This window comes from Eurosta solidaginis, chromosome 1 (genome assembly GCF_040869045.1).
Source record: "Eurosta solidaginis isolate ZX-2024a chromosome 1, ASM4086904v1, whole genome shotgun sequence".
In the NCBI taxonomy this organism is placed as follows: Eukaryota; Metazoa; Arthropoda; class Insecta; order Diptera; family Tephritidae; genus Eurosta; species Eurosta solidaginis.
Genome location: NC_090319.1, coordinates 268,270,256 through 268,292,096, shown reverse-complemented (window position 1 = coordinate 268,292,096; position 21,841 = coordinate 268,270,256). Strand labels below are relative to the sequence as shown.

The 21,841-nt window shown below is 42.9% G+C and overlaps 1 pseudogene; it reads right to left on the bottom strand.

Annotated features, from left to right (window-relative positions):
• Positions 1-20,984, bottom strand: part of LOC137240470 (uncharacterized) — a 97,556-nt pseudogene extending 76,572 nt beyond the window's left edge.
• Positions 20,985-21,841: the final 857 nt, after the last annotated feature.

Below are 21,841 nucleotides of genomic sequence, written 5' to 3'. Positions count from 1 at the left end.
TAAAAATAGAAAATTTTGATTGGTCTCGTCTTCCTTCTTCAGTGCCTTATTCGATTGGTACGATTCGTTTCGTTCCCATGAGTGACACCTTTGCGTGTTTGTCATTTATCACTTCTACCCTCACCCGCTGTGCTTTCCACCGGAATGTCCAGGTTTTCTTGGATTGGTTGGCCGCGCGTTTTAGCCTTAGTTCTGTAAAAAATTCCTCGGGATCCGGTAATTTTTTTTTTTGCGCTGTTTTTGTTGTTTCGTTGGTTTCGGGGGCGCGCCGTTCTTGCGGCTCTGTCGCCGACTCCTTCTCCCGGATGGCCATTAGGTGGTTTATTGGCGGCCCATGAAAAATTTGTATGCGTTGTATCCTTGGTTTGTTTGCCGGCCATAATGTTGCCTCAAACGGTGGGTGCCACGGCCGTATTGGTTTTGGTGAGTCCGGTGGTATGGGTTGCCGGTGTTTTCGACTCATGTTGGATGGTCTGGTTCCTGGAATGGAGAGATAAACGGGTTGTTTATGATTCGTACGGCTTTAAGTCTTGCAAGTGTGCGTGTGCGTGTTGCCGCTTTGGTTGCTCCGGGTGGCCTAATTTTACCGTGTTCGTCGAAACGTATTCCATCACCAAGTACGGGCCGGAAAATTTTGGTGCTAACTTCTGGGCGAATTTGTCTGCCGCGGATGAGAGTGGGTGATCCCTTTTCATCACCTGCTCACCTATACGTGGCTTCCATTGCCGTCTGCGTAAGTCGTAGTGTTTTTTCTGTTGCTTTGAAGCTTTGGCTAGATGCCCTTTTATCTCGTCCCACAACTTGGTGATGGACGGTGGTACGGTTGGTGGCTCTGCTGGTACTGCTCCCTCCGTGCGCACTTGCTGCGGTGCTGTAAGGTCTCTACCGAAGTTGATTTCTGCTGCTGATGCTGTTGTAGATTCGTGGCTGGCCGTGTTTATCGCGAATGATATTTGCGGTATCTCCTGGTCCAGGTGCGGTGGTCGTCCTTGCATCGCTGAGCCATCATGGTTTTCACGACTCGGTTGGTTCGCTCGGTGGGGTTTTCGTGCGGGGCGTAGGCTGCCGTAAACTTGTGATCGATGCGGTGGTCGTTCAAAAACGTTGCTAATGCCTTCCCGACGAATTGTTTGCCATTGTCTGTGAGGAGGGTTTTCGGGCAGCCAAATCGGTATATGACTCTTTCTTGGAGTGCTTTGATTACGCTTGCCGTTGTCGCTTGGCGCACTGCGATCAACTCCACCTACTTGGAGAATTTGTCCACCATTACGAGGAGGCAAGTATTTCCTTGCTTAGAACGGGGTAGTGGCCCTACGAAGTCAGCGGTTACTATTTCCCACGGTCGTGATGATTGCATGGTTGCCATCAATCCTGCTGGGCGTCTTTGCTCGACTTTGTATTCTGCGCATCTGATACACTTCCGTACGTGTTTGAGGACATCGCGGAACATCCCGGGCCAGTAATAGTTCTGTTGTACTCTCTTAAGCGTCTTCTTCACCCCGAGATGTCCGGCGGCGGCGGCGTCGTGGACTTCCTGTAGTACGTCCTTTCGTCGGTCGGCTGGGATGCACAGCTTCCATTGCGGTGACCGCGAAAGTTGATTTCTCGGGGAAATGTGGCGGAAGAGTCGGTTATCGACGATCTGGTAATCTGGATGTGCTTGGGGTTTTTCCCGCACCTGTCTTGCTTTCCTCTCGTGCCTGTCGTTTGTTCCGTTGGTTATGGTGTACAAAATGTCGTCATCGGCGTGTCGTAGCGGGCAGCGGGAGAGTGCGTCGGCTACCACGTTCTGTGCTCCTTTTCGGTATTCTATCTCGAAATTATATTGTTGCAATTCCAGTGCCCATCTTGCCAGACGTCCAGAGGGGTTTTGGAGTGAGTGCAGCCATTTTAGTGAGTGGTGGTCGGTGATGACGGTGAAGTGATACCCCTCCAGGTACGGTCTCATCTTACGGATACCCCATAGCACGGCGAGGCATTCTTGTTCGGTGGCCGAGTATCGCTTTTCCAGCTGGGTTAGGCTTCGGCTGGCGTAGGCTACTACATTCTCGTGGTCGGAATGGCGTTGATAGAGCACGACGCCCAGGCCCTCTCCGCTCGCGTCGGTCTGGAGAAAAAACGGTCGAGAGAAGTCCGGACAACAAAGTATTGGCGCGCTGGAGAGCTTATCCTTGAGTGCTTTGAAAGCGTGATTTTGTTGCGCCTCCCATTTCCAGACTTGTCCCTTTTTCAGCAGTTGGTTAAGGGGCGCGGCGAGCGTAGAGAAGTCTGCCACGAAGCGGCGGTACCATGACGCGAGTCCAAGAAAACGGCGGAGCTCTTTGAGCGTTTTCGGTGCGGGCATCTCCTGTACAGCGGACACTTTTGCTGGATCGGTGTGAATTCCTTTCGAACTGATGATATGTCCTAGGTAATGGAGTTGTTGCTGGACGAAGCTGCATTTTTCGAAGTTTACTTGCATCCTGTGTCTTTGTAGGCGCTCGAACACTTCCCTCAAGATCGCCAAGTGTTCTGCGAAGGTATCTCCCAATACGATGATATCGTCCAGGTAGGCGAAAACTTTTGGTTGGAGTTCGGGTCCAAGTATCGAATCCAGAGCGCGTTGAAAGGTAGCCGGAGCAGAGTGTAGGCCAAATGGCATGACTTTCCACTGGAACAACCCTCTGCCAGGAACTGTAAATGCGGTTTATGGTCGGGATGCTCTGGCGAGCGGGATTTGCCAGTAGCCGTTCTTCAAGTCAATGGTCGAGATGAATTTCGCCTCTTTCAGCTGGTCGAGAATGGCTCCAATTTGCGGCAACGGGTAAGCGTCTGGTTCGCTGGCGGCGTTGAGCTGACGGTAATCTATGCACATCCTCCACGTGCCCTGTTTTTTGCGGACTAGCACGATTGGCGAGCTGTACGCGCTTCGTGATGGTTCTATTCTTCCTCCGGCTAATAACTCGTCTACCTCTTCGTTGATTACTTGTTGCATGGCCGGGTTGCGGGGGTAGTATCGTTGCTTCAGCGGTCGGTTGTGTTTTAGACGAATCGTATGCTCGGCTGCAGTGCTTGGTCCGATGATTTCTCCAAACCGCTTTTGGAGATGCGCCAGGAAGTTTCCCAGTTCCGTGTTTTGTTCGTCGCTCAGGTGTTCTCGGCTCGTCAATGCACATAGCGTATCCAGTTCGGGTGCTCTCTTGGTCACGGTGGCCTCTAGCGGCTGACCATCCAGCGTGAGGATGATTCCCCTCTGTCTTAGGAAGTCCATTCCGAGGATTACCTGTTCGGCCAAGTTTGGGATAACGGATAGCATCGCGTCTGTGGTTCGTCCTTGATACACAATCCTTGCCGGGTAGGAGTTCGAGGTAAAGACACACGTTTGGTCTGCCAGCTGGATGCTTCGCTTGTTGGGGCGCGCCTTGATGTTGTTCTTTTCTAGGTGTTTCCGTACGGTGTCATCTACATAGGATAGGGTGGCGCCGGTGTCCACTAGTGCGCGCACGCTCATGTCCTCGATGAGCACTGGTATATAGAATCGGCCATCTACTTGTGTTTTTGCGGTCGATTTGCTGGCGGGTGGTTCCTTCGGCTTCTCTGGTCGGACGTACGGTGCTTGGCGGCTTCCTTTAATAGCGTTGGATGGCGTTCGGGGTGCGTTCTCGGTAGTTGGGCTAGTCGGAGGGCATGGGCAGTCCCTGGAGAGGATGTTGTCTTGGCCACACCGGGAGCAGAACTTCCTCCAGGGGCCCTTACATTGGAAGCGGTGGTGTCCGCGTTCCTTGCAGCGCCAACAGCACTCTTTGCTGTCGTATTCCATGGGTAGGTGGTATAGGCTGTGGGCCACCATTTTTCCCTGTTTCGCTTCCTCGCCTCTTAACAGCTCATACTCTTCCGTTAGCTCCAGGAGCTCCTCGATCGTCCTAAACTCGCTGCGTTTACCAAAAAGGCGGTATTCCACGCGTAGACCATCATAGATCCGTTCGAGGTGATTCTCTTCGCACATCGTCGGGTGTTGGCGGATCAGCGTTTCCAGTGCGAGGATGTAGTCCTTGGCCTTCTCTCGGCCTTGCTGTTTGCGTTGTCGGATGGCCTCTTCCAAATGTCGTATGTGTCGCTTAGGTAGAAAAAAATTTTGCACCTCCCTCCGCAGATCGCTCCAGCGGTGTATGTGTTGCTTACGGACGCGGTACCATTGCAGTGCTTTCCCACGTAGAAGCTCCGGCAGTGTTGGGAGGAGTCGGTCGACGGGGATGCGGTAGCATTCGGCAAGCTCCTCTATCCTCTCAAGAAATTCGTGCAGTGACTCCTCCCCCGAAAAGTGCAAGTCCCAGCGGCGAACGGTATTCATAAGTTCACCGTCGCTCATTTCGTCTCGTTTTGGTAATGCGTTCTCTCCCTTTCCTCCGTGCGGCTGTGGGCTGTGGATCTGGATTGAAGGGATCGGCTTTGTTGTTGGCTGGGGTAGCGTAGCGAACTTCCCCTCTTCCTCGTTCACTTCTCGTTCCAGCTCTTTCAACAGGTCTTCACTGGATTTCCTGGCGCGTTTCGTTCGCACGTAAGTACTCAGTGCGCGGCGCAGCTCGGCTACGGTTTGGCCTTCCATGTCGATTCGGTGTTCCTTACACTCCTCGATCAGCTTCTCCTTCCTAAGTAGGTAGATCCAATTGAGCGAGTCGGTGTTCAGCAGCGTGCCTTCCGGAGCGTGTGTGTGTGTGTTGTTTCTAGCGGTGCGTTCGTCGAACCCGCCCCGGCAGTGTTGGTGGTGGTTGTAGTTGTTTTTCCACGGTCATCTGCGGAGGAGGGTCCCTGATCGGGCGCCATTTATGAGGTGGGTTTTGTCTAAGGCTGGGGTAACACTCAGTCAATCCATAGTCGAGTAAAGGTCCCACAAACCCCTACTGAATAAATACACGATATTTATGTGTTACGAACGCACGCACACACGGCTGGGGATATTAGGCGGACAGCAGCTTTCCGTGCAAAGATGGAGGCGGTGGCTAATAGGCGTAGTAGTAGCGGAGGGGTCGGTACGGTGGTTTAACGACGGTGCAGTAGCGGGCGGGATGGTACGGTTGTCCGGGAGCAGCGGCGGGATCAGCGCGGCGGCCGGACGGCGAACAGTATTAGCGGACGGATTGGTACAGTAGTATGAGCGCAGTGGCTGGACGGCGGACAGTACTAGCGGACGGATGGGTGTAGCGGTATAGCCGAAGTGACGGCACCAGCGAACTGGATGGACGGTGATGCAGCGGCTTAACGGCGGTAGGATGGCGAGCGGCCAACGGTCGTTGTAGCAGCGACGTGACGGGTGCAGCGGCTTAACGGCGGTAGGATGGCGTGCGGCCAACGGTCGTCGTAGCAGCGGCGTGACGGATGCAGCGGCTCAACGGCGGTAGGATGGCGGACGGCCAACGGTCGTCCTAGCAGCGGCGGGACGGATACAGCGGCTCAACGGCGGTAGGATGGCGAACGGCCAACGGTCGTCGTAGCAGCGGCGTGACGGATGCAGCGGCTTAACGGCGGTAGGATGGCGAACGGCCAACGGTCGTCGTAGCAGCGGTGGCACCAGAGGGGCGACGGTGCGACGGCAGCGGCGGTGGGCTACGGAGCGCGTACCAGGGCAGAGAGAGAGAGAGAGAGAAAATAGGCCGGCGACGGGGTTTACCTGGACAGCGGCTGCGTGTTCCGGGCGGGGTCGGATAGGCGTACCAACGGGCTGGTATTGGTCGGTCGGCTGCAACGGGATCTCTAGTCGCTCTTCTTCGGCAGCTGTGGTAGTCGCGGGGTCAGTCACCTGCGGAAGAGACTGCGAGGACTGGTTAGTGCTGGTTTCAACGCTGGACACCCCCGCCTCCCTACTTGCACACTAGTAGAAAGTGCGTAAGGGGGGCGGGGTTGTACCAGCCGATACACCGTGGGTCGACCCGTGGGCGGAGGGGAAGTGCACCTTAACGGCACAGCGGTAGCCCCTGTGCGCACGCATCGGCTCACGGCCGAAACCAGAGCTGAGGGGAAGGGGTGAAATGTCATGAAGGCATCGGGCCGCTCAACACCTAGGAGGGCGCGGGGGGCAAAGTAGCACAAGGCATCCTCCCCGTCGTCCTTACCTAAGTGAAGGGTGACCCGCGCCATGACGGCGCCCCTACCACTCAGCCAGCCAAAGCTAGGACTGAGGGGAGGGGTTGTATGGTCATTAAGGCATCGGGCCACACCATACCTAGGAGGGCGCGGGGGGCAAAGTAGCACAAGGCATCCTCCCCGTCGTCCTTACCTAAGTGAAGGGTGACCCGCGCCATGACAGCGCCCCTTCCACTCAGCCAGCTAGCAGGAGGGAAAAATATGTCTTTAAAAAGACATCCACTCCCGCTGGCTCACCTGCGAGGACTGAATTGCGAAAATGCAAATTCAGTGTTTATATGGGTGGTGACGCAAACTGGTTGAGAATTCAACGCACCATTATTGTGATTTTCATTGGTTCGCAATTTAGTTGGTTGTTGAATATACTATAAAAGAAGTGGTTGTTGGCTATGCTATAGCAAAATAAGTACAGGGAGGTTCAGGTTTAGGTGAATAAGGAAATACAGGGGGAGTTACGTTATTGTAACGTTACGTTACACATATATACAAAAAATCGAAAAAAATTGCAATCGGGATGAGGCGGAGTTTGTAGGACTTACTACTATTTCTTTATTGTCACCTAACATCCCAACTGCAATAATTAACTACTCTCACTATACATACACATACGTAAATATGTATGCATATTAACATGTAATACCTTTGTGCATTCTATTTTTTAATATTGCTCTTACTTCCATTAAATGAATTGAACTAATCGATCGTGTTTTATTTTCGTGCGCTACTCTAATATACAATACGGATACCAAATGAAAACTGTTGATGAGTGCTATAGTACTGGATAATTTTCATGCAACTGGGAGGCTAGGGTCTCGAGATATATCCCAAAACGTGGACCCGGGTATCCCTAGAATGTGTTTGTACAATATGGATGTCAAATGAAAGCTGTTGATGAGTTCTATAGTAAAGGATAATTTTCATACAACTGGTAGGATAGGGTCTCGAGATATAGCCCAAAACGTGGACCCGGGTACACCTAAAATGTGCTTATAAAATATGGATATGAAATGAAAGTTGTTGATGAGTGCTATAGTACAGGATAATTTTCATACAACAGGGAGGCTAGGGTCTCGAGATATAGGCCAAAACGTGGACCAGGATACCCCTTGAATGTGTTTATACAATATGGATGTCAAATGAAATCTGTTGATGAGTGCTATAGTACGGAATAATTTTCATACAACTGGGAGGCCAGGGTCTCGAGATATAGCCCAAAACGTGGACCCGGGTACCCCTATAATGTGCTTATTAAATATGGATATCAAATGAAAGCTGTTGATGAGTGCTATAGTACAGGATAATTTTCATACAACTGGGAGGCTAGAGTCTCGAGATATAGGCCAAAACGTGGACCCGGATACCCCTAGAATGTGTTTATATAATATGGATGTCAAATGAAAGCTGTTGATGAGTGCTATAGTACTGGATCATTTTCATGCAACTGGTAGGATAGGGTCTCGAGATATAGCCCAAAACGTGGACCCGGGTACACCTAAAATATGCTTATACAATATGGATATGAAATGAAAGCTGTTGATGAGTGCTATAGTACAGGATAATTTTCATACAACTGGGAGGCTAGGGTCTCGAGATATAGCCCAAAACGTGGACCGGGTACCCCTAGAATGTGTTTATACAGTATGGATGTCAAATCAAAGCTGTTGATGAGTGCTATAGTACTGGATCATTTTCATACAACTGGTAGGATAGGGTCTCGAGATATAGCCCAAAACGTGGACCCGGGTACACCTAAAATGTGCTTATACAATATGGATATGAAATGAAAGCTGTTGATGAGTGCTATAGTACAGGATAATTTTCATACAACTGGGAGGCTAGGGTCTCGAGATATAGGCCAAAACGTGGACCCGGATACCCCTAGAATGTGTTTATATAATATGGATATCAAATGAAAGCTGTTGATGAGTGCTATAGTACAGGATAATTTTCATACAACTGGGAGGCTAGGGTCTCGAGATATAGCCCAAAACGTGGACCGGGTACCCCTAGAATGTGTTTATACAGTATGGATGTCAAATCAAAGCTGTTGATGAGTGCTATAGTACGGGATAATTTTCATACAACTTGGAGGCCAGGGTCTCGAGATATAGCCCAAAACGTGGACCCGGGTACCCCTATAATGTGATTATTAAATATGGATATCAAATGAAAGCTGTTGATGAGTGCTATAGTACAGGATAATTTTCATACAACTGGGAGGCTAGAGTCTCGAGATATAGGCCAAAACGTGGACCCGGATACCCCTAGAATGTGTTAATATAATATGGATGTCAAATGAAAGCTGTTGATGAGTGCTATAGTACTGGATCATTTTCATGCAACTGGGAGGCTAGGGTCTCGATATATATCCCAAAACGTGGACCCGGGTATCCCTAGAATGTGTTTATACAATATGGATGTCAAATGAAAACTGTTGATGAGTGCTATAGTACTGGATAATTTTCATGCAACTGGGAGGATAGGGTCTCGAGATATATCCCAAAACGTGGACCCGGGTATCCCTAGAATGTGTTTATACAATATGGATATCAAATGAAAGCTGTTGATGAGTGCTATAGCACAGAATAATTTTCATACATCTGGGGGATAGGGTCTCGAGATATATCCCAAAACGTGGACCCGGATACACCTAGAATGTGTTTTTACATTATGGATATCAAATTGAAGCTGCTGATGTATGCTTTAGTACAGAGTAAGTTTTACACCGCTGGGTGACTAAGGTCTCGAGATATAGGCCAAAACATGGACCCGGATTTACGTAGAATGTGTTTTTATATTATGGGTATCAAATTGATGCTGTTGATGTGTGCTATAATACAGAGTAAGTTTTACACCGCTGAGTGACTAGGGTCTCGAAATATAGGCCAACACATGGACCCGGATACCGCTAGAATATATGTGTATTATGGATATCAGGGCTGTTGCTCAGAGCTCTGAAGTTCATTGCGATATTTGATTTAGTCGCATCAACCTGGCAAAACTGATAAATATGCATGCGAAGCCGAAATAAAGACATGAATTAATAATACCCACATACTTATTTGTATACGTCCTATTCGGTTTGCCTGAAATTTCATATATAAGTTTGCCTATATAAGTATTTACGATGCTTTTTTCCGGGAAGTATAATAGAGACGGACTGGGACTGGGATTAGGACTAGGACTGGGACTGGGACTGAGACTCGGAATGGGACTGGAACAAAATACGTGCCACCCTCTGGAACTGGCAATAAGAGATGAAGAAGAAGGAGAAAAATTTGAGAGAAGAGAAAAGAGAGAAGGATACTGAGGAAGAGATAGAATGAGACGAAGATGGAGATGAAGCGAAAAAGACGGAGGGAGGAGTGAATAAAGAAATTAGGAAAAAGTGTAGAGGTGTAGGGCAGAGTTAGACGGAAAAAGCTTATTAAAATGTATGCAGATAGGCCAAATTTAGGGCAGAACAACGTCTGGCGGGTCTGCTAGTGTAATTTAAAAATGTAAAATAAAAACTTAAAAACATTCATTTATAAAAAACAATGTCTATTAAACTAAAAAAACTTGAGATAATTAAAAAAACACGAACAACAAAAAAACAATGTAAAACAATTTTAATTTAATAAAAACTTAAAATCACACACTGTGGACTCGCTGCCAAGCCGAAGTTCTACTTAGTCAGCACTTTTGCTTTATGCAATAGGCCACTGATGAGTTGCTAGCATGCTTATGCTTTCCCTTGTCCTTCGCCGGAAGTATCTCCCACCGACCACCCTCACTTACAGCACAGCATATTTGTTGTCCTTTCATCTTGGCTTGTGCGCGCTCATGATGCCATCCAATACTCTACAAACGGAAATTTCGCCAATTCGCTTGAGGCCAATGACAAAATGCGATTTAACTTAATAACAAATTACATTTTACCTTTCAACGTAGACATTTTTGCTGCACATTTATAATGGCCCACAAAACGAATTTGTATTCAGCTTTTTGCGACATTTTCTTGCTGATTGTCTTACTACCGATTATACATACAACATGGAAAACATGCGGTTAAATGAGAAGAAAACAAAAAAGAAGGAAAGTACAAATGTACACAACGAATCGAGTCGAAATCAGTACAGCAGCAATAAATGGAATAACAGCAATAAAAATCGCCGATACCGCTATGATTACGCCACGAATTTATTGATTTCACAGCTTATACATATATATACATGTTTATATGTATGTGTGTATGAGTGTGCATAAGTGTAATTGCAGTTACAAGCAAGACCATAAAAATTGTTTGGCATTGCTGCCACAGATTCTTAGTGTTGCTAGATTTTTGTATATAAGTATGTATGTTTATATGTATTTTTTTCTAAACTGATATGAATGTTATTACAAATAGAAGTGTTGCAAATGTGTTACCTTACCACGCCACAAATCTCACATTAATTGGCATGAAATTAAAAAAAAAAGTTGCAAAAAGAAAAATTTCAATTACAATAAAAATTCTTGCAATAACAATAATTTCTCCTAACTCCTTCTATATATCAATTCTTTTTTCCTTTATTTTGCAGGTGAGTTATTACATTTTTATTCAATTGGATTTGCTTCAAATGTTTCCCGCCGGAGTTTTGGTTATTGTTGCATTCGTTTGACGTAATAACATTCCACATAAACAAGCAACATACCATAAGTGCCGTTTTAAATTATATCCTATGCCGCCGTTTGTACCGTTTTAGCGGTAACTGCCATTGTCATTGCCACACTGCTACCACTTATGTCATTGCTACAGCTTTTCCAAGGTTTGGCCAGCGGCACGCTGCTCTGTAGCTTCTAATGCATTGGACAGTAAAAAAAAGTTCCATTGCTATTTCTCATACAACTGCAATAAGCTGGCTCTTTTACATATCTATCATTATTTACATTTTTATAAGGCGTGTGCGATACCGAATGTGTTGTGCAAATATTTTATGGCCCAGATTGCGGTTGTTGGTCATTTGTAGGGCTTAGCTTTTGGCAGTGGTGGCAGTGGTATATTACATCATTCGAATCTATGCAGCGGTGAATTACCTAAGTATTCAAGAAACGGACTTTCGCATATATTTTTACTACTTCAAGCATATAAATTTAAAATTTTAACTGCCATGAAAATGTACTTTTTCATTTCATTATTGTACCGATTAGGATCCCCTGCGGGTAAGGGGTTGTAGAATATGCCCGAAGTAGGTATACCGATCGTAAAAGGTTATGAAAGTACCCTGGCTAACCAATCCATGAGTAAGGTGTCTTAATTCGAAGCGGAGCAGTGTATCACCTGCGTGACCCTACCACGGTCAGGTCTTATCTTCTGTTCTTGGGTTCGCCCCCCTATTGGGAGAATCGCAGGACTGTGGTTTCATCGCTAAGAATTAACTCATAAATTCGCTCTGAGTTTCCCGTGGAACCCCAAACCTGGGAAATTCGGTCTCTTGATTGTTACAAAGACCTGAATCATTGAAAACTGACCCTGAGGGGCAGATGAAAAGGTTGGTCACATCCCATAATTCTGACGATCGGCGAAAACGCTGCTGAAATGAAGAAACAGACGCCTATCGTAAGTTAAAAACAATCGATAATTGTGAGAGTGTATCAGTGGTCTTCTTGTGTTTTGAGATGTCTGAAGCTGCCTTAAGCTACGTTAGGAAAGGATGACTTAAAAGAAGGGTTGGCCACATCCATAATTGTGGCGGGAATTGACTGAAGATGCTTGAGTAATCGGTTGAGTATGTTGGTTGACAGCAAGTGTAAATTGAAGTGAACATTGGAACGCAAATTAGATTGAAAATTGTATTGTAAATTTACACAAAAATGAAGCGTAATGAAGATTTGTCTTGCATCTTATTGTTTTGTCAATGGGACGTAGGTTGGAACAAGATATGTCGAGGTATTGACGTGAAAAGGTGCATAGCGTTAGCCAAACTTGTTCAGTGGAAACAATATCGAAACAAAAGCAGTTTTTTTCAAAAATGAATCACAGGTTTGTCGCATTCCTAAATTGTGATAAACACACACATACATATGTCATAGTGATTTTTAATTTAATCATATATTGAGATAACAATAACCAATGAAATAGGGATACTTAGACAAACTCGGAACTGGCGGTGGAGTTGCTGAGCAACCGGGTGCCATTTACCTCGAAATGAAACTGCGGGGTATAGATAGGCCCCCCGACCTCATCAAGGCTAGTTGACTTGAAAACCCAACTTCAGCCCATTGGTACCAACTTTGTTGGGCTGGTCATCAACACTGTGTTTCATGACTGGTATACTTTTACACGTATACTTTTACACTTTATGTACCGATATAGAGATTTCCGAAATGTTTGGGCACTTTTATGGGTTTTGTTGGTCTTTTGCCGGTTATTGCTCCGGTGCATAAGTTTCTATGAAATAGATGTTTTTTTAAATACAGTTGGATACAAGGCGTAGTATTGTCAAGAAGACGGAGTTATAATAGACCCTCGATTTTGATGAGGGTTTTTAGTTGGTTCTTGCTGCAACTCCAGTTTAACTTAACCTAAGGTCTTGACGTGCTTCTCTGAGGCTGAAATGCATCTAATACGGCTTAACTCACACTCTACTAATCTTCTCCTTCACATAGCGTTAAGTGGCATGCCTAATCACAACTTTTGCAGATAAGGCAAGTAAGGTTAAGGTCAACTTCTCTGACAAATGGGAAAGTATGGAAATTAGCGCACACGATCTATCTGTGGCAATGGACTGATCTTGAAACTTCCGTAAGAATGCCTAGGTTTCTGGTAATTTATTAGAAAGTTTTTGTTATGTATTTCGTTTTTCTCCTTCAATGGGAGTACTCTCGCCTTATTGTGTAGATCATGTTCGTGCAGTTTCCTCTAAAAGTACACAAGCAGCTGGCTTTTTGCTTTTTAGTTAGCTATCAGCAATTCTTAGCCTTTACCTTATATGCTGTCAGCGAGAAGCTTAAGGATTTTGTTGAAGCTTTGAGACTGGCAATTACGGCTGCATTCTTATGGATATAAGATCAATATTGAGCGTCTCATACACTACTTATGGCTGCCGTTCATTACTGAACGTCTCACCTACAATTTATGCTTGGCATACAACCGGTAGCTTAATGCCATCGATGTGGCTGTCCATAGTGCCGAGATTCAATTTTTACGCGTCCCACGACTACCGGCTGCAAGTACGCGAGCGACTCGATAGCTTCCCTCTCACTCAGAACTTTCCGTACTGTCATTTATTTGCTATATACGGTACAAGAATTCCTTTAGTCTTTTCAGGTTAATCTTATTACTTCTACGATTTTTCCGTCGGTATCAGGCGTCGCTTTCAAGTAACCAGTCCCCCACAATCGTTGTTTTCCGGTTGCTATTAAGGCTGTGTCATCGGTGTACATTCTCTTACTTTAGAGTAGCCTTCCAAACTTGATTTGTTATGTTAGCACGTCTAATTAGAAGTTGCTCGTCGAATTTTACAACTGGCCCAACCATAGTTGTGGAGACTATTACGACTTTGGATTGTAGATGTTAATCGCTCCCAAGCTCATAATAGTGGCTTCTCGAATTTTTGAGCATTTAATCGGGAATCATTTGCGGAGGGCTGAGATAAGGTCAGCGACCATAACGCCATTAATATTATAATATTCAAATGGATACAAGTGGAAACAATTTAAGTGTTAAATTTATCAAATCTAAGAATATGGAATTTTCGCTTCCGCCATTGGTTTCTTTATACTCTAAAATCGTAATGACTAAAACAATTGGCCTTATCTCTAATTCTACCAAAAATAACCAAATGCTTCCAGCCGCAGATTTTAACCTTTTGATGAACATAATATCACTTTTATTAGCCAGTTTGTTAGCAATTTCCTTGAAGCATTAAACCAACTCAAATATTAGTTCAACATTGTATTCTTAGGACATTTCAAACGATTTTAAATTATATTTAATCTTTTTTTGTCATCGCTTTTTGATTGTGCACATCTGTTGACCTTCAAGAATCCCTGAGAAAATATTTATTTGTTATTTTTTAACTCAATTAAATTTGCTTTTGTAATGTTGCAATAAAAATTTTAAAAAATGTTTTCTAATCATCCAGTACCCTTGCCGAATATAAATAAATCTATGCACAGCAGTGTGCGCGAAAATTGCAGTCAAATTTTTATGAAATTTCGTCAATTAAGGGCCTCATTCTCTATTACGAAACGAACGTTCGTTTCGCCTCAGAGCGAATCGCTAGTGTATTTGCATTATGTTAAACAGTGGCAACATATCATTTGATATTTGCTTTCACCTTTCTCTTTGACATAAAGTAGGAAACGTAAAGCCCGAACGTAACGAGATTACCATTGCTAGACGAAATCATTTGGAGGCGAATCGGAGTCTGAGCTATCGTTCGTAATACAGAATTAAGCCCTAAATTTGTTTTGTTTACTGTCGTTAGCTTTAGTAAAATGTTCAATGAGTTTTATAAAGTTTTCTAAAAATTAACTTCGTGAACATATTACAACACTTTCGAACTTTTAATTTATAATTTTCTGAATGTTTTTGGGCAAGCAGTTTTGTAGCCCAATCAATTTCAGGCTCACAAAGTACAAGTTATAGGTCTCTCAAAATTTGCACTGATTTTTCTCAATATTTTTTTTCGAAAGGTGTTTCAGATTTTCTGCCATATGCAGAATTAAGCGCCCTTCGTATGGAAGAACATACAAAACACTTTTGGGAAAAAGTTGTCAAAAAGCAAAGAGAATTTTGACAGATCTGTATTGTACCTTGTTAGACTAAAACTGATTGCATATTTAACAAATTCAGAAAACTCGAAATTATAAGTTCGAAATTTGCGAAAAGTTTACTCGAATTTTTGAAAAAAATAAAAGAAAGTGTTTGTAAGATTGGGTTTTGTTGTTTCAAGTACAAAATTCAAGAATTTTTTTTATTATCGAAGATAAAAAAAGACTAATTTAATGGTCGAAGTTGAAAAAAATTTCAACTGCTTTTTTCGTCCTCGCTGCTGTATATAATGTGCTCATTCAGGTGCGCAAAGGAGTTAATATGGCAAGTTCTTCTTTTTCAAAGATTCGTTGTCTGTATTTATGACATTACGAACAAAATCAATGTCGCAGCAATTCAGCTACAAACAATTCTACAGCCAGCATACTTATTTAAGCTAAAATATTTGTGTAATATGTTGTGCGCTGTTTTAAGTTGGCTTCATATGTTGTCCTTGCCGCCCTGCATTAGCACTGCAACAACAACGATAACAACACATAATGACATATATAGCACAATTATTGCAACAAATAACCGTAGCGACAAACAACTGCTTCCGGCTATGCGTTTGGCTGTGCAAAAATTGTAAATAAGACAATCACAGCAATTGTTGCAATTGCCTTTTGTTGCATGCCGGTTGGATGGCTGACTGACTGGTGACTAGCCACAGTTCTATTACCTGCTGTTGTGCTGCTGCATCAGTGGCATACTCGTGTGCAGGGAATTGACAGTTGTCGCACTGCATTGCTTGAATATAATGAGAAATGTCTTGCCTTAACTTGAATTGCAATTTTAAAATTACATGCGATTTTTTTCGCCAACTCCTTTACGCTCCCATGCAGCTTTTTTTGTTGTTGATTATTTGCATTTAGCGTACACCCTCAGCGTTGTATGCATTGACGTTTGAGGGCATAAATTGTTTTGTATGCCGCTTGCTGTTGGAAAGCTTCAATCGACTGTGACTGTGTTTTTGCATTACAAAAGACTTAAGCAACGAACTCGTTCGCTTTTGAGTCATTCTTCTGCCGTTCGTTCTATGTTTTTGTGTATCTGTGTAACTCTGTATATCTTACATTTTTTATTACTACAGGAGCATTTGTGTGTTTTTAAGTAATTGTTTTTGTTGCTTCTTTGCTTTTTTCTTATGCATTTTTGTTATATAATTCGCTTGAAATTTCTACCGACATTTGCCGGTAATTGTTTATGTTTCTTGCAGATATCTTAAATTTCCTTTTTAAGTGATTCAATTGCCAGTGGAAATATTACAATCGTGTTGCTCGATTTGGTTAGACACTTTGCAGTCTTCCACATTAAGTAGCAAATGCCACAACTTACTCACATTTCTAACTGCCAACAGCATGTGCACAGAACAAATTTGGTCTCATTGAATTTATTTCTATAAATTTCTTATAATTTTTTTTCTGCTTTGTTGATTGTTCGTGCTTAGTGCCAAGCGTGAGATTCAGCGCAAATAAATTGAGTAATAAAAAACGCAAAGACTGATAAATGTGTAGGAAGTGTGTTAAATTTATTTAAGGGTGGGAGTCAGCAGGTGGCTACTGCAGGTCAAAACGGGAAAGGCGGGAGTCGTAAAAACAAATAAAAAAGGCTTTGTTTTCAAGGTTTTGAACTTTTTCAAATCAAATGAAAGATTTTTCAAATCAAATAAAATTAGTTTGTTTTTGTTTTTATCCGCTTATTGAATTAGGATTCTTGGTTCGAATTCGAGCTAAAAGCCTTTCAATTTCATATGTGTTGAAATTTTCAGAAATCTGGTTTGAAACAAAATTCATAAGAAATGAAAAAGTTTCATTTGATTTGAAAGAAGATTCATTAGAAAGAAATTAATTTAAATCAACTTAATAATAGATATCCCTGAAGAAGGCAAGCAAGCGTCGAAACGCGTAGGAGGGTGAAGGAAAATTTAAAGTTTGCCTTTTATTTAACGACCGGAAGCTCCTAACCTAGCATGAAAAAGTTTCATTTCATTTGAAAATAAGTTTCTCTGGTTTCAAAAAGCTTCATTTCATTTGAAAAAAGTTTCATTTGATTTGACCTGCAAATCTAGAAAGCACAAGTAGTGGTACCATTCACCTTCGCTGTGTATTATTCCTGTAAACATCTGTGTTATTTTTCTTCGCTCAAGCTTAGTATAGTTACGCCTACTTCGACAACGGTTATTTGCACGATTCCCTCTGTTAGAGCCCCAAAAACTTTGAACTGAAATTCAGCGGCAGTGAGCGTTCTATTGTTGCTTGGCTGTCAGAAAAGAATACTAGGGATTCCAGTCCACGCATTCTGCCCATCCTACAGGCTGGAGGGGCTGATAAGCGCAATACAAAGCTTTATAGCTTCCGAGCTACCCAATTGTCAACCTCACCTAAGCGAAAAGCTCCACTTGCTTGGTTTTCCATTGTTCTTTCCAGGATTTTACTCCTCACGTAAAGGATAATATCAGAGATACTAGGAGTTTTATTACCAGTAATAAGTCGTAGTCGTATATCGCTAAATATCTGCTTGCTTATTATTGCTCTACTTATCACAGCTGATATATCGAGGTAAAGAAGTAGGGAGCGAAATCCGAAATTCTTATTGATTCATGACTTGTTACGGGTAATTTTTTCTTGTGGGCATTCTTCTTGAAGCAAACGTCACATCAACAAATGCGAAGAGAGTAAATTGCTTCTCAAGATGGGATTCGTTATCTGTTCGAACCACTATATGTAGCGCAGTTTTCGTGGGCTTACCCCTCAGGTAGGCACGATGTGACATAAAAATTGGAACTTGTCTGAAAAATATCTCATGTTCATTTGAGAAGTGTTAAGACTATTTCGAGAACTAAAGATGTATTACATATTGGCCAGATAATCTCCCATTCCGCTCGACTTTAGGGTGACAAGCACCATAATTTATTCTGAAATATAGTTTTATTGAAGGGAAGAATTCCTCTAGTTTCTTAAAAAAGGGTTTCTTTTACAGTTTAGTGACGAGCGAATTCCATTAATCTTCAGCGATTTATACGGCGCAAAGCTTTTTTTTTTATTTTCTTTACGCACTTTCTTGGCGGCCGCCGTGGTGTAGTGGTAGTGTGCTCGGCATACCACTCCGAAGGTCCTGGGTTCAGCACCCGGCCAAAGCAACATTAAAATTTTAGAAACAAGTTTTTTCAATTAAAATAAAGTTTTTCTAAGCGCGGACGCTCCTCGGCAGTGATTTGGCAATCACTCCGAGTGTATTTCTACCATGAAAACCTTCTCAGTGAAAACTCAGTCGGCATAAAATATGTTGGTCCAGTGGCGCCAATTTTCAGGAAAATTTCAAAAGGAGCACGACATAAATAGAAAGGAAAGCTCGACCTAAAATCTCTGCGCCTTATATTTACTTTTTATTTTTTTGTATGCACTATAACGGCAATCCAGCCTTTAAATTCAATTTCTTAGACTTCCAATGATGCGTGCACACACAGCTGCGTGCAGTATCTTTCCTACTGGGTCATACTGATGATATACCTTATCTTATTGTTTTTTTTTTTTTTGTATATAGCGGCGTCCTTCATTGTTGACCGAAATATCATTATCGAAGCCTGATAAATGAGGAACTTATGCCGAGCCAAGGTGGAATTTGGTTAAGTTGCGGTCGTAGCTATCTCAGCAGAGCCCAATTAACGAGGTATCACCAGTAAGGAAAGAAATTGTAGTAAACCGATGCAACCATGATTATACGAAAATGATAAAAGTAACAGAACACTGCTTCCTATTTTCTTACACACAATGCAATTGAACCCCATTGACCTTATGCGACCCAAGATGTCGTCATGGGAGGCTTAAGTACGTAATGACAAATGAATTTTTTAAAGGTTTTCGATAAAATTTTACGAAAGGTTAAACAATTTTTGTTTAGAATTCGCGGCATTTTTTTGAGTATGAAGTTTTGTAGTTTATCCAACCTTAGTCACACAAAGTACAAGTTATAAGGATCTCAAACTTCGCACTAATTTTTGATAATTTGTATACTGAAGGGTGTTTCCGATTTTCTTCAAACGGAACTATGAAAAAAAATTCTCAAAAACCAATGCGAATTTTGAGAGACCTATAACTTGTACTTTGTGAGACTAAACTTGATTGGGCCACAAAACTGCATATACAAAAAAAAAAAAAAAAACTCGAAATAAAATGTTTGAAATTTTAGTAAAATTTGTACGAATTCTCGATGTTTTCCGAAACCGTTTTTGAGATTGGGTTGCATAGCTTCATTGAAGTTGCTCTTTAAATACAGAAAATAAAAAAGAAGAAATGTGATAAAAAATTACTGGTGCTATTTTCGTGTTTGCTGACGTATGTCAAAAAAAAATTCCACTAATAAAAAAAGCGAATATTGCAGGCCATCATTGTCACGTAATGATTGACAATTAATATCAACTTGACACCTTTTGATTGGCGATGTGCCATTATTGCCGTAATTATGGGCTATTTATGGTGCTATTAAAATAAATTTAGTTCCTTTGAATATGAGTGCGGTTGGGATAATTGATTTCCTGGGAATGGTATTTCCGATTTTAGTGAATACAAAAAGAAATAATAGGAATCATTTACGATCATTGAGTGCTTTGGCAATTTATGCGAAAAGCGAAGGAAATGTGCATGTCATTCATATGACAGAGCGCTTAGAAGACCTGATCGCTAGACATGCCTTAGTATTTCCATGTGTGGGAGGAGTTTATGAAACTGCGATTCCTAGTGGGATTATCTATTAGCAGTGAAAAATCTCTGGATTATTTACAAGATGGGTAGGGCACATTTGTAATACGTTCGCACTCGCTTGACCACAGAAAAGGCCTGGGTTCAAGTACCGCGCAAAGCAACGCCAAAAATTTAAAACATGTAGGCCCTGTCCCGACAATTTGTAGGAAAAATAAAAAAATAAAAACACAACACAAATTAGAAGAGAAGGCCGGCCCAAATCTCTTCGGGGTACGCGCCTTCTATTTATTTTTTTTATGTGTTTGAATAACTTTTTTATATTCAATTAAAAAAAAAAAAAACATGTTACGCAACCGCACGGGCACCCGATTTTTCATGTAGTCCCGATATATTTGCTCTTGCTTATTTTAACCCAAGTTTTCGCAGCTAAAAACTACCGCACAACTTGTCACTGCCATCTTCTACATAACATTAAAACTTTTGCCACATCAATTTTGCATTATACTTACCCTGTAACAATTTCGAAGCCAATCAACTCCGGATCGCATTCTTCAACTGTATTGCTGTGTGCGCCGCTAGGTGTACCAATGCTATTGCCACTATCCAAAGTGTCAATGTCCTCATCGCCAATCTCTTGCGGCAATTCTTTCTGTTCTTTCGCTAATTGATCCCCTACTTGATCGGCATCAGTGTGTTCAGGTGTAGCTAACTTTTCAACAGCAGAGACTACTGCGACTACTGCATCACTTATGTTTGCTGCATCGATAGAGGCAGGTGCAGCTGCTGTACTACCCTCCGCCGCCGTCGCCAAGATGCCACTAACTCGTTCACTTTCTGCGTCATTATCTGCTACTGCAGCAGCTGCTGCTACTGTGTTCTTTGCAATGGCATGTTTTGGCTCAGAATATGTGGCAATTGCTGGTTGTTTGCTGTTAACTGGCGCAACCGACATGGTGTCTGATTGATGTTTGGTTGCATCGTCATTGCTAGCTGCCGCATCAACGCTATTGATAACTCCAGCATTAGCAGGTGGGGATAAAGAGGCTGGTGATGCTGCTGCTGTATCAACTAAAGCTTCCGCTAATACTTGTTGTTGTTTTTCTGCCAGAGGCAATTTGCTATCCTTCGTTGCGGTGGAGGTGGTTGTTAATGCTGGTGCTGCTGCGCCGGATGTCACGGCCGCTGGTGCTGCAGGTTGTGCGCTTTCAGCTAAATCCAAACGCGAACGTCTGGCTGCTGTTGTTGTAGTGGCAGAAGAACCGATAAGCAGACATAGCAGCAGTAGCTTCGAGATGTTGTTATTGCTTTTGCTATGCTGCGTCCTGTTTTTACAGTGTCTCATTTTTATGCATTTGTTTCTGTTGTTGGTTTTGCGTTTGTGACTTCCAGCTGAATAATAAAAGAGAAAAAATGCGTATAAGTAAAAGCGAAACAAATGAGCAGCAAATAATTTAAATTGTTGTATAGTAAAATATGTTAGTAGGCGTGTATGCGAGGTGCAGGTAGAAATATTTAAAAGTGTTGTAAATGCAATTGACATGCTGCCGAGTGCTTGCCCTGTCGCGTTGTTGCTCTGTGCAGACAAATTATACAGCAAAATCGTGAAGGCGTTGCCCGCACTAACTGCCAACAGCCAGTCATACATTTGAGAACTCAATTGAAGTCGAAATGCGCGCGCATTCAGTACTCCTAGCTACCCACCCAATTAGTTTCTGTGGTGTCGACACCACCTTTGGCTATTCAGCAGCACATTTAATTTGATGTCGCCCGCTGGAGGACCTAAGTAATACGAGTACGGCCAATGAAGCTCTTGCTTGCAACTAATTTATGGTTCTGTTAACCTTCAATATTTTTTTTACTTATCTAGCGCATACGAAGAGTTTAGAGCGCATAGATTTCGCACAGAGCTGCGGGCGCATACGTACAATTATAAATTAATTTAATCAATTTTTTAATGTTGAATTATAATGAAAATACATACTATAAGTATACCCCGAAGTACAAAACTAGTTCGTTTTGCTTGGAGATTTGAAATCACTGCTTTTAGTGCTCCTTGAGACGTTTTCAAATGTTGGATATGTGGTACAGCGTTGGTTAGTGGCTGCGTCGCCCTGAGAGCAACACTCTACTTGGCACTGAATGTCCGGGGATTAGATAAGGCTTCAAATTTCGGGTATTTGCTGCTTATATCTGAAAGTGTTCACGATAAAGTTCTGAACATAGCTAAAGAGTTACATGAGGT